The 16,441-nt window shown below is 40.6% G+C and overlaps 1 long non-coding RNA gene across 1 annotated transcript in view; it reads right to left on the minus strand.

Annotated features, from left to right (window-relative positions):
- Positions 1-16,441, minus strand: part of LOC123609210 — a 112,858-nt gene that overhangs the window by 2,244 nt on the left and 94,173 nt on the right. The window contains exon 4 of the long non-coding RNA XR_006717676.1: positions 1,566-1,691. This is a non-coding gene — a long non-coding RNA (uncharacterized LOC123609210). The remainder of the gene's footprint in view (positions 1-1,565; positions 1,692-16,441) is intronic.

Genomic DNA, 16,441 nt, shown 5'->3' on the forward strand with positions numbered 1-16,441 from the left:
ATTCATCCTTACCTGTTCTGTCAATCCATGTTATTAATTCTTATTCTACTTGAACCTAGTTTTCCCTTTAAAAAGTTCTACAAATTCTGACCCAGGCCAATGGTACAGTCTCGAGATTTTCAGAAACATGTATTCTAGAGTACTTATCAGGGTCCTTTCCATGGATTTCTCTGAAGAAAAAAGCACTTTTGCAAAAGCCTCAAAGTAAAACATGGTTAGAAATTTGATGAGAGTTCATATTATAAGGAGATTTAGTTATTTCTATGACATTCGGTAATTTAAGATAATAATCAGAGTATTGACAAATTTCTATGAATTGTAAAAGCTTCCTGAAATACCTATATTAGTAACATACATCCATACACATGTAACTTAAGAAAGTTTACCATCACTTATTTGACAATGCTTTCCATGTAATTTAACATACAAAATAAACCTAGTTCATTTAATATCTCTCTTTTATAAGGTGAGAGACAAATCCTTTTAGATTTTCCAGGGACCGTCTAGATCTCCAAGCTAGTTTATGGCCAGAAAGACTCCATTTGGAATTTGGGGAAAGTTTTCAAACTGGAAAAATATTTGAACATTGATCAAATAGGGTGACAGATCATTATGAAATAATAATCTTTTAACCAAAGTGACAATAGATTTTAAAGGCAAATGCAGAAGGTGACATAGTTGTGGGGGGAAATTAGCTCTTTTAATATTGAGAAGACTTTGTTCTCCCAAGTAATTGAAGACCTGAGAAAGACAGCATTAAGCCCAGGAAATTATTTTGGTAAGATAAAATCCTTACTTTTTAAGCAGACTACCAAAAAGGTAAAGAAAATCATTTCACAATCTCTTATCAAGACCAATAGTCCAAGAAAACTATGTCCTTTTAACAAGAGAAAACCACATTCTGATTTTGTACCAGGATACTCTTGGTATTAAGGCCTATTCTTTAAATAAATCTATTCTAATCTTAGCCAGGTTGATCACACATGAAATTCCTTTCCTAAGGGTCCTTTTCCACAAACCTGCTACAATTTTTTACATCTGTTGTCTTATATGTTTCCTTTTTCTCACTCTGGAACAACCAGTCATTCTACATTAGGACAAAATTACCCGTTTTCCTTGAACAACAAAAACAACAAAAATGCCCTTAGTACCTTTCTTTATCCAAAAAAGAGGACCACCATTTTCCTTATCTGCTTTTCATACACAGTTGTTTCCTTTCACCCTTATTATTTCTACAAGTTTTAATTACATATATTGACTAGAATTCTTAACCCTTAGAAACCTTAATTTCTAATAAAAACTAAGAAGTGAGTGTAGAGGCCACTTTTAGGCAACAGGCTTGAGCAATGGAAACCTGAGTAAGACCCCCTGGCTGATTACACACAGACTTATTTGGTGACCCACCTCAAAATACCCACAAGCCTTAGCTGACCAATGGGCTACTTACAGCCAGGCACAGTTACCAAAAAAGGAAAATTCCATACATTCCCATACCTCCTCACCTTCCCCCTTTAAATATGGTCCCCACCCACTGCCTTGTGGCAGTCTCTGCTTTGCTGTCTTACCTGTCGTTCCCTTGCAGTTTATTCAATAAACTTCTATCTCCTTTGCTCTGCCTATGGTGAATTCTTCCACCACCCACGCTGCCATCTTCCACCTGATCCATTCACCCCACATTTGGGGGCCTCCATCTGATTGGGGGAGACACCACAATAAGCAATAACAGACTGTCAAACTGGCTGTCTGTGCATTGGAAAATTTATAAATACATTTCATAATTTCTAGAAGTATATTCTACCTTAGAGTAAATTTTTCAACTTGGTATAAGTTTACAAATAAATGCCAATATGTTAAGTTCTTCTAAGAAGAAGCTGGAAGTAGATAAATCTATGTCCAGAAATTAATGTTTAAGAATTTTATCTTATTTGGAAATGCTCTAGACAATCCATGAATACCTTCATTTAATAAACTTACTATAACATTAAGGTTTCAAGTTACCAAAAAGACTTCGGAAACTATTTTTAAGTAGATATACCATTAAATTATTATCGAAATGTTCACTTATAAATTTTTATCTTACGTCTATTTGATTTACTTGCTCTTAACAAATTATGTTTAGCTGACTCACGAAAATCTCACAAAATATTAAACAGCTAACCATCATCTTAAGTTATTTTTCTTGATGGAAAAATTTGTAACAAGGATAACATGAGCGTATTTTACTTTATTTTTTTTAAGAGAAAGATAGCGCAAGTAAGACAGAGGGGAGAGAGAGAGAGAGAGAGAGAGAGAGAGAATCTCCAGCAGACTCCATGCTCAGTGAGGGGCCTGACATGGGCTCTCCATCCCATGGTCCTGGGGTCATGACCCGAGCCAAAATCAAGGGTCAGATGCTCAACCAACTGAGCCACCGAGGCACCCCACGTTTATTTGACTTTTAAGAAACTCAGGTAGATTAAGGTCACATTACTGATGTGCTGTTTTTAATCTTTTTTTTTTTTTAATTTTTTTTTTCAACGTTTATTTATTTTTGGGACAGAGAGAGACAGAGCATGAACGGGGGAGAGGCAGAGAGAGAGGGAGACACAGAATCGGAAACAGGCTCCAGGCTCTGAGCCATCAGCCCAGAGCCAGACGCGGGGCTCAAACTCACGGACCGCGAGATCGTGACCTGGCTGAAGTCGGACGCTTAACCGACTGCGCCACCCAGGCGCCCCTGTTTTTAATCTTAATAACTCTGAAGACATGCATATTCTGTTAAAGCAGCAAATTTAAGTTAGGTTTTATTTACTGAAGATTATCCCAGATCGTGTGAACTTGAAAAACATTTGGGTTAGTTCCTACATTTCTGAGGAAATATTTAATGTATATAAACGCTTATTTTTCTTTAAGCCAATTAAATAGAGATCTTTTACAAATTTTGGTATTGCCATCCAAAGGGGAAAAAAAATCACTCATCTATAACATATACATAACATACATATATAGACATAACTACATAGTCAAATACAAACAAAGATCTTATAGCTTTCATTTTAAAATTTTAGTCATGAGACAGGTAAGATCATGCAAATCTTACTAGTTTATAAAAGAACAGCTGAATCCAAATTGGTTTCTGGCAGGTGGGGTAAGTTAAGTTTTCCTGCTCAGAGGGCATAAGTTTTTACTAATATTTGCAGAGAAGACTTTTAACATTTCCATTCACCTAGTTTCCAGATAGCGTGTTGTCCTTGTTGTTCTGATAAAAATTACCTCCCTAAAGTTTGCATTTATAAGAGGTGGTTTTTGGTTCCTGGAGAAACCCCAGTAGAACATTTACATCTCAAAGGCAGAGAAAAAGTGTAAGTTTCTCCAAGAAGGACTTCTGTTTCCAAAGTCCAGATCTCTTACAATCTGCAAGCCTTCAGAGATGAATAGGAGAGGTTGGGGGATTAATAAAAAGGATAGGTGAGCTTGAATTGCTCCTAGAGCCACATTTCTGTTCTTGTAAGGACTTGATTTGTAAGACAAGTGATTTTTAATTCGCCAAAGGTTTCAGTTGCAACCTGAATGATCTCAAAGGATGGACCCACCCATCCAGCTACAGTGTTTTCAATTTGCCTATTAGGGAGAAGATTTCCAATTAAGATGGAAATCAAAAGATTCCTATGTTCTCGTTCAGAGTTGTGTGTCTTTGGAATGTTTTACTAAATCCTTCCATAATGGCAGAATGTTTTCTTTTCCCGTGGGCATATAGTTTCATTTTAGCTCAAAGGAAAAGGCCTAAAAACATTTCTATCAGACTTTTAATATAAGCTTCTAATTTGGTCACCTTTTGACCGCGGAACTCATTCTTTTTTTTAGTCCTTTAAAATATCTTATTATCACATTTTAGCTTGGACAAACAATAAATATTCCCGGCAGTATTGAACTCCCTTTTCACTTCCTTTTTCTTTTAAACCAACGGTATACCAACCAAAACCAATAAGCCTTTTATGGCTTACCCATAGACTTTCCCCAAAGAGGGTACAAATATGTAGTCTTCCCAGGATCCAGAACCACTGGAATCTGGACTTAAGTCCTTAAGTCTCAAGTCCCATGAGAGGTGTCAACAGTCCATAGGACACTGGCCACAAATGGAGTATGTGCATGACAGGCAGAAAGCCCAGCTAAATTCTCAGAACTACATAAGGAAGTGACAGCTGTTCCTGGAAGAGAAAGGATCAATAACCAATGAGTACCCCAAACCCAAATCCGTAAGAGTCTGAATTTGAAAAATAAGGTACAGCATGAAATGTCATCTTTCTTTTCTCAAACCAGGCACTACAGGCAAAGATCCAAGAGAGCTGACTTTGGTAAGGATATTCACCCTTTCCCGGCTTCTGCCAGTTTTCCCAGGATCTCATCTGCAGGCTCCAGCGTTGAGTGTGGTGTCTCAGCATGTCCCAACCTAGTCACCAGAAACTATAGAGGAAGAAAAGTAATTTTCTCTCTACCCTTTACAGTGTGTTCTAGGCTGAGACCTCTTTTTCTCTAGGGCATCTAGTAAATGGATATGCTTATTCAGGTTAAAAGTTTCCCACTGTGACCACTGTAATTTAAAATTATCTTTGATAGGGACGTCTGGCTGGCTCAGTCAGTTAAGTGTCCCACTCTTGATTTCAGTTCAGGTCATGATCTCAGTTTGTGAGTTTCAGCCCTGCATCAGGCTCTGTGCTGACAGTGCAGAGCCTGCTTGGGATTTTCCCTCTCCCTCTCTCTCTGCCCCCTGCCCCCGTCCCCCGCTCTCTTTCTCTCTCTCTCAAAAAGAAAAATAAACTTAAAAAAATTAAATTATCTTTGTAAAGTTAACCCACTTGTTCAGACTAACACAGGTCTGGGCCCATAATTTGTATACCTAGAGTTAGCCAGAGTCCAACAGGGAAGATTCCCAGACTCTTTGGACTCAGAGGAACTGAGTTTTCTCTGTCTCTGACTCTCTCCTCCCTCCACCCCTATCCCTCCCTCTGTTCTCTTTTTCCCTAAAACAAAATTTGAATAACCTGAGATCTCACACTGGACCCTATCCATGTTAAGTCAAACCCAGTCTGACTCCAGAAAAAGAAATGCTCGTACAAAGTCTAAGAGCTTATAACAAAAAGCTGTTGAGCTTGAATATCTAAGACGGACTTGACATGATCTCCAGAGACAGTTAGAAAGCAGTAAGCCCACAGACTCAGTGGGTTCATTACTTGTTGCTCCTGGGGGCCATCAGGAGTCTCCATTTGTGACACCAGTTCATTATGAGATAAAATGAGGTATATTAAAAATTCTAAGAGTTTATTTGAACAAAAATTCATTCCAATTGGTCAGCACCAAACCAGAAGCCGTTAGGAACACTCTACTAACAGGAGTCAGGGGAAAGACCTATACAGAGAAAGGACAGAAGCAATATTATTTGGTTGGCTGTAGTTTAAGCATTTGCCTTATTAGGAAAAGGCTAGTAGGTTCTTTGTGGTTGATTGCCATTAGGCTTTGATTTCTTAACCTAGAAGCACTACCAGTCTTAAATTTTGGTTTGTTAACATCAGCTTCCAAGGCATTAGAGCAACCTCAGTCTATGGCCTCCTGTTTAATTAATTATGGAATGAGTCCAAAATAAATTTTATTTTGGTAAAATTTAGTTTTGTAATGTATCATGCTTTCAGTTATATATTTAAGAAATTTTTTGCTAACCCCAAGATCACAAAGCTTTCCCCGTAAGTTTTCATACGGAAGTTTATGATTTTAGGTTTTACATTTAAGTCTCCATTTTATTCTGAAGGATTTCTGTTGGTATATGTTCAACTTCACTAGTTTTGAACTCTCATTGTCTCTGCCATGTCAAGCTACAATAGTATAATGTGAGGGTAAAATAACAATAATTTCAGGAATGTAAGGAATCAAACATTTTGCTTCCCATGCATATCTGCATTTAGTATGCTTTCATAGGAAATGGAATCTTGGGAAAAGGAGCCAACAGAAAGAAAAAGTAACAGGAAGTCCTAAATTAAGCCTTCGTCAAAGGACCTAGCCAACAAATAGATCAAAGCAAGAGGCATGAGAGAGAAGGGAAATTTCACAGAGAGAAGGGGCCTGGAGGGGGAGGAAAGCTAGTAGATTATTGGATGTGTTTGATTATTTGAAAAAAAATTATGGTTATGCATTTGACAAGTTTTTAATTCCAAAGAGGAAAAATTAGTTTAAAAAAACACATAAAAATAAGTAAATTTTAAAATTGCACGACAGTCAACTCCAGGAAAAACAAAAAGTTGTACGAGAAAAGAAGTCTAGTAATAGTATGCTATATGTTTTGGCAACAACAACAACAAAAAGATTTACTTACTCATAATAATATAAAAACCGCCAGATAACCAAAAGTGTACTATAACTCAATCGGGAGAATGAGTAGGTTGTAGACAAGGAGTTGTAGGCAAGCTAAATCCTCAAACACCACTAGAGAACATTGAGATATATTGTCTAAAATTAAAGCGTCAACGATATAAGCATATTTCTCCGAAATATGGAATACCTGGAGTTGACATTGGAAGAATCTGAGATGACTGTTTCTAGTGTGTAGGATGGCAGGGAGGGGATGCCTAGTAGGAGGATGAAGCTGAGGCTCTCTCTCAGAGAGTGGCGAAAAAAACAGGAAGTATTTTATTTTTAAAATTATGTACATATGTTATTTCGATGGTTTTCAAAAATTGATTTTTTTTAGAAGAATGGTTCGTCCAAATGTTTACTTTTCAACCTCTTGTCAGTGAGTCTCCTGAATACAGCCTTTGGCTAAAGAAAACCAGCAGGGCAATATGGCCACCCAGGGAGAAGCACTTCAGCAGTATCTGCCTTTTCCTTTGTCTTGTAGGAGCTTCTCTCACATTCCATTTCCTCTTAGCCCTCTCTGACTTCTGTTCCCATCTTTGCAATCTTCTCCATCCTAGAAGGGTCCCTGAGAGGTCACTCTGCTCTAAAATTGGAATGAACTACCGCTTTCAAAGGGAAAGTCATGCTTTTGACGGGATTCCCTGCACGAGTGGAGAGAATGGAAGCTGTGGATTATACTCAAAAGGGGGCCACATTTTGCCCTAAGTGCTGTCCCCCTCGGTATGAGATTCTCCTGCCAGCAGAGGCAATTCTCCTAGGGCTGCTGTGTGCTGGTGACGTAGCTGTGGTCTCCCTCGGCTGGGCTGCTCTGTTCAGGGGAGGGGATGTTGTTGGGAAAAACAACGCGGCTCAGACAATGCAGCAGCTGCCTTGACTAAGAATAGAATCCCGTGTTCGATTTGAATTAGCCATTTGAAACAAGAGCAAAACAGTCCTGAAAGTAGTACCATCTGTTTTCCTTTAAGGCTGGGTCATAAATAACAAGATGAAAATATATTTCCTGTTCTGGATTTGTGACCTGAGCTGCCTTCTGCTATGTTGTCACTGGCCACTTTTGCCGTAAACGCACATGACATTAATTGGGCAGCTGTTGGCTGGACGGTGGTTAGAATTTGTTGCTGTTTTGTTTGTAATCTCTAGATCTAGGAAGAACTCCTTTATTTTACCCCTCACTTGTTAAACAAGGAAATAGAAATTTCTGTGTATATTTTTTAAAAAGCAATTCACACGCCCAATAGCCAAATGATCAAACAGTGCGAAACTATTGCTGCAAATTCCTGCACGGTAGAAGGCTATCTTCCAGGTCAAGGTCAAAGTGAATGAGGGAAAGAAGACAGGGAGTTCATCCAGCATGTATTACTCACCAGGTGCAGGCCTGCTAATCCCCATAAGGATGGAGAGAGAGGAGCAGAGAGGGGCAGAGAGAAAGGGGATGGGAAGTGGGGAGGAGGGGGAGAATTCCACAAAAACAATCATTGTTCTTTCCATGAAGATCATGAGACGAGACAGTCCTCGAGTCCTGCTTCGCTGGGATTTCCAGCAATTGTAAATTGTGATTTATCGGCACTTTCTCTCGTTCTCTTTTAAATTCTCATTCACACTGAAAAAACTCGGATTTTGTTCCTTTGATAACTCAATGGGCCATGAAGGCTGGTAGGCCATCCCATTTGTGTGCTCTGCTTGGTCTATTGCCGACATTGTCCAGGAGGCATTTCGAATGACAGACCTGCAAACGTGAAATGTACCATAAAGGGTGTGTGGCCTCTGGAAGTTTAGATAGGCTGGCCAGAAACTGTGTACCTAACTGTGAATGTCTCCACCTGTTTGTTTTTTTTTATTATTCCTACTGATTTTGTTAAAAAAAGAGAGAGAGAGAGAGAGAGAGAGAGAGAGAGAGACAGGGGTGCTTAGAGAAGTAGAAATGTTCTAAGATACATCCATGAGTTAATGAAGGTGTTGCCTTGGAGATGTGGTATAAATGCTGGGTGCCTATGATAAAATCAGACACTTGGCAGTGGTAGAACCCAAGCCCATCAGTCAACACACAATCATCAGTTTAAAAAAATCGTAATATAAGGACAAAGTTGAGGGGCACCTAGGTGGCTCAGTCAGTTGAGCATCCGGCTCTTGACTTCAGCTTAGGCCATGATCCCCAGTGTCATGGGATCAAGCCCCAAGTGACTCCACACTGAGCGTGTAGCCTGCTTGAATTCTCGAGCTCTCTCCCTCAGCCCCTCTCCCCTACTCATGCATGCGTGCGCGCTCTCTCTCTCCAATTTAAAAAATGAAATAAATAAAAACAAGGTTGAGAAGAACCTGGTCCTCTCAGGCTCGGATTAACTCAAAACCTTGACAGGCTTTCCTGCTGCAGTCCTAGTCCATCCACAACATTCTGGACCATCAGTCTGATTAATCTTCCTTAAGAAAAACAATACTTCGGGGAGCCTGGGTGGCTCAGTCGGTTGAGCGTCCGACTTCAGCTCAGGTCATGATCTCGAAGTCCGTGAGTTTGAGCCCCGCATCAGGCTCTGAGCTGAGCCTGTTTCAGATTCTGTGTCTCCCTCTCTCTCTGCCCCTCCCCCGGTTCATACTCTATCTCTCTCAAAAATAAATAAACATTAAAAATTTTTAAAAAAGAAAAAAAAGAAAAACAATACTTCTAAAACCAAAACAAACCTTCCATTCCTTCCCCAATTCTCCAATACAGTTCTCTCCCCAGTGTGTCCCCAGTCTGCCCCTTAAGCACGGTCTCTGGTGGCTCATCACACTCCTGTCTCTCCTCCTTCCATGCCCTTTGCCCCATCTCCATCCGCTACTTGGCCGTCCATCCTTCCAGATACAGTCTCCCTTCACATCTCCCAGAGTTTGCTCCACTACCCCAGCCCATGGGAGCTCCATGAAAGAACAGAAGGATGAATATGTTGGGGACACTGCATACTGAATCTTCTGTTTGGAGAGTTATTATGTAATTGTCATGAAATGGCCCTGAGAAGTCACACAGTGAGGAAACCTGTTTAACCTTTTTTAGCCAGTGGTGCCTAAACAAATTTGACTTCAGAACCCTTTTAATCCTAAAATATTAGGAGTTTTTAGAAACCATTCAGGAAAGCAACCTCAAACTCCAAACTCCAAACTCCACCTTTTTCAGAAAAATCACCTCTGGACACTCTCTTCCCTTTCTCTCGCCTCTGGGAACTGAATGCGTAGTTATTGTTTGCACCTCTGGTTTGATGTCCTTGTCATGGCTGGTTACTCTTCTGAGGTATATAAGGATGTATGTCAAATGATAATAATCATAATGGATATTATTTAATAAGAATCACTACATTCCAAGAATGGTACCAGAGGCTTTGTAGATATTACTTCAGTGGATTTACTTCTAACAACCTTGGGAGGTAGGTGTTATTATCGCCATTTTCCCTGTAAAGAAATCAAACAAACGATCATCAAAACATCATCAATCTCAGAAACATCAAAGCCTGGAGGACACAGCTAGCAAGTCGGGCACCTGTGCTTCAGGTCTGGGTCTGTATACAGTGCAGATACCAAACTCTCTTCTAGTATTCCGTATCTTCAACTAGACTGGCCACTCCTTGAGAATCAGAGATTGGCCAGCCTTTTTCAGTGGCTGGCACATGGCAAATGCTTGGCATCTACATTCATTAATTGGGTATGCTGAAGCGTTTCCAACACAAGCAATAAAATAATGGACTTTCGGGGCACCTAGGTGGCTCAGTCGGTTGAGCAGCCGACTTGGGCTCAGGTCGTGATCTCGCGGTCCGTGAGTTGGAGCCCCGCGTCGGGTTCTGTGCTGACGGCTCAGAGCTTGGAGCCTGTTTCAGATTCTGTGTCTCCCTCTCCCTGACCCTCCCCCGTTCATGCTCTGTCTCTCTCTGTCTCAAAAATAAATAAACGTTAAAAAAATTTTTTTTAAATAATGGACTTTCAACAGATTCATGAGCCTTGTAGAATTAATATATATTACTCTATTTCCCTCTCTACCCCTTCTTACAATTCTTTAAAAATTTTATTGAAAAAAACTCTAGGGGTGCCTGGGGGGCTCAGTCAGTTGAGTGTCCGACTCTTGGTTTCAGCTCAGGTCATGATCTCACAGTTTGTGTGATCAAGTCCCACGACAGGCTCCACGCTGACAGCATGGAGCCTGCTTGAGGTTGTCTCTCTCCTTCTCTCTCTGCCCCTCCCCCACTCGTGCTCTCTCAAAATAAATAAATTTCAAAGAATCTATATCTTAATTTATTTTAATTCTTCGTCTGAAACAAAGTTCCTAATTCTTCAAAATGTTTGAACCCATTACCACTCATTAGTATAGTTAATAAAGGATAGACATTTTTAGTAAGGGTTGAGGTAGAGGTTGGTGCCCCACAATCTGGGGGATGGTCAATATGCTCCATGCAGACAGGGAATTAATCATTGATAGCCCCCCTGCTCCCTAAGAAGCAGTTGAGTGAGAGTTCAGAGTGGTCCAGAAGAGTGACTAGCCAGATTCCAGCACTGGACTGCCTGGGTTGAAATCCCAGCCCTGTCTCTTACAAACTGTTAGACCTTCTATAACTTCCCATGCCTCTCCTGCTCCCATATGTGAAATGGGGATAAAAATGCTGCCTACCCCATAGCATTGGTGTGAGTGGTAAATAAGATAATACATGTCACATACTCCCAAAGAATGTTTGGCATGTAGAGAGCATTCAACAGTTGTTAGATGTTTTAATTCTATCCATGTGCGTAATGGAGCTCTTGGTTGATCATCCCCTTGACTATTTTTATATCATCATCGTGATAATAATAATAGAAGCTAAATGATATTGAATGTTTACCACATGCTAGACGCATTCTTAGTGCTTTCTAGATATTATCTCACTCAGTCCTCCTCACAACCTTTAGATAATTACTGTCTTTATTCTCATTTTACAGATAGGGAAACTGAAATCCAAGGCAGTTAAGTAATGTGCCCAAGTTGCGTTTCATAAAATGGTGTAGATTTAAACCAAGCTCTTCCTGTGTGCTAAGCCCATGTTGCGCCTCACTATTTTGTACGCCACCTATACATACATATGGTTCTCAATTATAACAATGCTATTGTGATCCTGCCTTCACTCTTGCCATTCCCGGCCTGCTAAGCCCACCCTACAGAGCCCCCACCCATCCAGATCGTACTCCCCAGTGGGCTTCCTTCATGTCCACTCCCCTTGGGCACCTTCCCAGACACCTGTCTCTCGTCTCTGAGCCACACTAAGCACTCATGAACTGAAACACACCATCAGGCTCTTCACTGGTTTTGCATCGCCCCAGTTGCACGTTACAACCAAGACAGAAAAATATATGTCACACAATCCTTAAAGGAACAAATATTCATGAATTGATGAGCTCATTAGTTAATATAATACATTGGGCTTCAGCTTACATTTGGATTTAAGAGAATGTTGTCAGTGATAGAATTTAGAAGAAACATTCTTTCTGATCACTCTTGGGGAGACCGATATAATAAACCACAAATCATCATGCCGGTGGTTAATCTTTACCACATGAGCACAGTAATTCCTCTGTGTTGGATTTATCTACGTGATTTGTTAGCAAGTATTCTAGAAAAAGACATGTGTCCTTCATATTTGCCTTTTGTCCAGTTTAGTTTCATTTCAATATATATACTAGGTCTTATATCATTGGTAAAGGAAAAAGGACAAAGTTATATGCAATAGTTATTTTTAAAAAAGAAATAAAGAAAAGAAAAAAATGGGAGTATGGGAGTTAAGGAAACGACTTCAAAGTTAATTTACCAAAATCCAACCACATCCTTGACCTACGCAGACCCCAATAAGGTATTAATTACAAAAGGATTAACACTTCTGTCCATTGTAACAATGGAGTCCTCTGTCAATGGGAGATGATAACAATATTTGCATTCATCCATTAGCTGGGATTCACAGATTATGAGAAAGGTCCTAACACTCTTCCTAAATGAAGTTAAGCAACCCCAATAAAGGAAAGAGCTCCTTTCATAGTCAAAAAGGACTTGGACAATTTTGAAAAATCCCAGCAACACCTTATGCAGTGCTCTGCCCAAGGCTCTGCCCAAAGCATTATGAATGTGTTGACTGGCAGTATTTATCCTACTTGCATCCAACTGGCTACACTGTCAGCAACTGATTCCAAGGATATTGGACAAGAGACTATTTCCTTGTTCTGCCGCACTAGGTACTCAGCCTTCCCCTTTTCTTCTGCCCACTCGCATGACTGTCAAATTTCAGAGCGGATGCCATGACTCAGTGAGAGAAAATAAATACCATTTCTTCCCTCAATGAATCAACATGGTACAGCCATGCTGGAAAAGCGAATACCATTACTACAGTACATTTTACTTATAAACGTCTGAGTTACTGTTTCTTAACTGAATTCTGACACCAACTCTGCCGCCTACCCCTTGCGATAAGATTTTGTACTTTTTGTTGGGATGACGTGACTCTTTTAAAATGTAGCAAAGGCAAGGATACTTGGTCCGGGGAAAGACAAAAGGGATTTGTGAATAGTATACACACCCTCAGAGGAATTTTTCTTGCTCTTTCAAGTTTGTCTTCCCCTCTAGGTCAAGTCAGTAACGCTGCCAAAGTCTTTATGGGCATAAGGAAGCCTTTCACATGCTTATAACCTTGAAAGATGAATGGAAAACCATCTAAGACCTTTCCTTACATGTTCGTTTTTCCTCCATGCAAAGGACGTCTGGTTGGAAATAAAGCAGAGCTGACAAAAGTGCGAAATTCCGCCACACGTCCGCCACGATTTCAACCAGGCATGTCTTCTTCACACACCCTGAGGTCGGCGCTCTCTGGCAACAGAAAGGGACGTGGCAGCATCATCTCACAACTTGGTGTGGTAGGCAGAGTTCTAAGCTGGCCCCCTTGGTCTTCATCCCCTTGCGCGACACCCATGGTTATGTTGCGTTACATGGAGAAAGAGACTGTGCAGATGTAATTAAGGTTACTAATCAGCTGACCTTGAATTCCTCAAAAGGGAGATTGTGTGGGAAAGCCTCAGCTAATCAAATGAGACCTTCAAACACTGTGTTTCTCCAGCTGGCGGCGGTAGAAGAAGACAGATCAGGAGAAGGGGAGGCATTCAACAGGAGGGTATCTCTCTGTTGCTGACATGGCAGGAACCGTGGAGCAAAGACCTGAGGGTGTCCTGTAGGGGTGGGGAGTGGGTCCCGCCAGCAGCCGGCAAGAAAACAAGGACTTCACTCCTGCAGCCGCAGGAGCCTGGATTCCGCCAATAATCTGAATGAGCTTGGAAGCACTCTTTCCAGAACCTCTAGCTTAAGCCCACTGACCCTTTGATTTTCGTGTTATGAGAACCTAAACAGAGAACCCAGTTGTACCCGACCCACAGAACTATGAGATGCTAAATGGGTGGTGTTCAACGTTCTTTAATCTATGGTGATTTATGACAAAGCAATAGAAAATGAACACACGTGGGGCACCTGGGTGGCTCAGTCGGTTAAGCATCCGACTTCGGCTCAGACCAGGATCTCACGTTCTGTGGGTTTGAGCCCCGCGTCAGTCTCTGTGCTGACAGCTCAGAGTCTGGAGCCTGCTTCGGAATCTGTGTCTCCCTCTTTCTCTGCCCCTCCTCTGCTCATGCACGCACTCTCTCTCTCTCTCAAAAATAAATAAATATTAAAGGAAAAAAGAAGAAGAAAAAGAAAAAGAACACACTTGGTATTCACTGAGAATGGGTCCCCAAGCTTTCTCCGTTGTTCTTCAGCTCCAAGTCTCCTTTCCAAACAAAATGTATTTATTGGTTCCTAAACATACCTTTTGCTTTCTCCCACTCAGCCTTTACACACGTTAATTTGCCACGCTGGAAGGCCCCTTTTCTGTTTAGCCAAGGCCTTTGAGACCAACTCATAGCTTATCACCTGCAGGAAAGGAGCCTGACACAATTTTCTCTCCAAAATCAAATAATCTTCACCTGTATAATTCAATTGACATTCAATCGTGCCCTGCTTTGTGGCACCTTTTCTTACGTGCTCCATATTTTTATTTTATTACTACTTATTTTCTTGTTAATTAGATAGTAAGGCTCTTGAAAGCAAGCGCTCCTAATTTTCATGCCCCACTCTACCTAATGCAACCCTCGCACATCATAGGCACCCAATAAATACTTGTTCGTTTGTTTTGTTCTAAAGTATCTCTCTTCAATCTTAATGAGATTAAATGACACCAGAAGTCCAAAGAAAACCTCATTAGCCAAGCAATGGGGATCTCAGCAGTGACCTGCCCCACATTCTGGTTGGCCTTTCACTACCGTGAACCCTAAACACACTTAAGCTGTCAAAATTAAAAACGTAACTGCAAAAACAAGATAATCGCAGAAAGTAATTTTTGCCAATTGATTTGTGTGACTTTCAATGACATTGTAAGCTTCCAACTATTCCCTGAGCTGCCAATTTGCATAGAAAGGGATGCTTTCTCTACGGACCATATTTACAGCGAATACACTATCCGCATGAATGTGCAAGAGGAAGAAAGGCCGGCAGAAAATATAAAGAGTGTTGAAGTGAATGCTGTTAACAATTAAGAATGATCAACGTAGCAGGCATGAAGACGCAAAGGCCGGAAGTTACCCGTGGTGTTGCAAGCCATGTAGATTTGGTTTAATCCCTTGAAATACAAATAGGGTTTAAAATCCCAGCTAAGACAGTCACTAAACTAAATGAACCTATTTTAAAGTTTCAAGGCAAAGCAACAAGAATGCAATTTGGGAAAATAATGACAGTCAACGTCGTCATACTCCAGTGCCTTCTTCCTCTGTGATGTTACCGTCCAACCCAGAGGAACATGTCGTGGCATGACTGTTTGAAAATCAAACTCAGACTTTAAAAATACCACTATCTATTTATTTTTGTTCCTCAAAGGAAAAATGTAAAATAAAAATCAATTTTACCCGTATTTTTCTGTGTTCTCTATTATACAGAATCCTAGAACCGGAGGCCTGGCTGAGACCCTGACAGGCTATTTTGTTTATTCTTCGGCATTAGGCAGGCCCACGCTTAATCCTTCCTTGATAGGAAAATCTCTTTCGTTTCTAAAGACTTTCAGAGGAGATTTCTTATACTCTCTCTAACCCACTAAGGTAGTTAATAACTTTTCTTATTATCTAGCCTAAATCCTTCACACTATGCTTAAGACTCATTTTTTTCTTGTCTAACTATTCACTAGAGGCAAGGGGGAAAATTTATCACTCTCTTTCATATAAGAAATACTCATATACTGATAATAATTATAGAATAGGCTCTGCGATCTCATAATGAAAGAGTCCAAATGTATTATGGTTCTCTGCTAAATGTTCTGCAACGTCACCTACCTTCCTTTATCTACACACCTCAAAAATGGGAGCTGACCCCTGTTAAGGATTTAATTACCTGATACCGAAGTCCTTGGTACTACTTGTTACACCTTCGACATCTGTCTGGGGCCATATCTCAGGAATAGAGGATGACATAAATCAGACTAGGCTTCCCTCACTCCTGCAAATAATGTTATGAAGATAATCCAGTTGGAAGGAGTATTGAGGGCAGCTATGAAATGTGAAAATAAGTCACAGAAAGGTTGTCTATATAGAAAAAGAAGACTAAAAGAAAATATATCACAATGCCAATAGCAGCTATCCCTGGATAATGGTAGCATTGTGTGCATGTGTGTTTGTCTTTCATTATACTTTCCTATATTCTCCAAACCTCTTATTATGTATTAATTTTTAATAAGAAAAGAATAAATAGTGTGTGTGTGTGTGTGTGTGTGTGTGTGTTGGAAGGGGCAAGGAGGAGCTGCCATTGGGGTTATACGGGAGTGAGATGGTGGGTGACTAACCATCCCAATTTCCACACTGAAAGCCCTAAAGCGGAGAAGATCCCTCAGTCCCAAGCAAACATGGATGGTTGGTCACCACAGAGGAAACCAGGTCCGGGGATGTTGCAGATGCTGCCCATGTGGGAGTAATACCAGAGCCACTATTCTTCCTACCAACTGGAAACCAATCACCT

Source organism: Leopardus geoffroyi, chromosome B2 (genome assembly GCF_018350155.1).
Source record: "Leopardus geoffroyi isolate Oge1 chromosome B2, O.geoffroyi_Oge1_pat1.0, whole genome shotgun sequence".
In the NCBI taxonomy this organism is placed as follows: Eukaryota; Metazoa; Chordata; class Mammalia; order Carnivora; family Felidae; genus Leopardus; species Leopardus geoffroyi.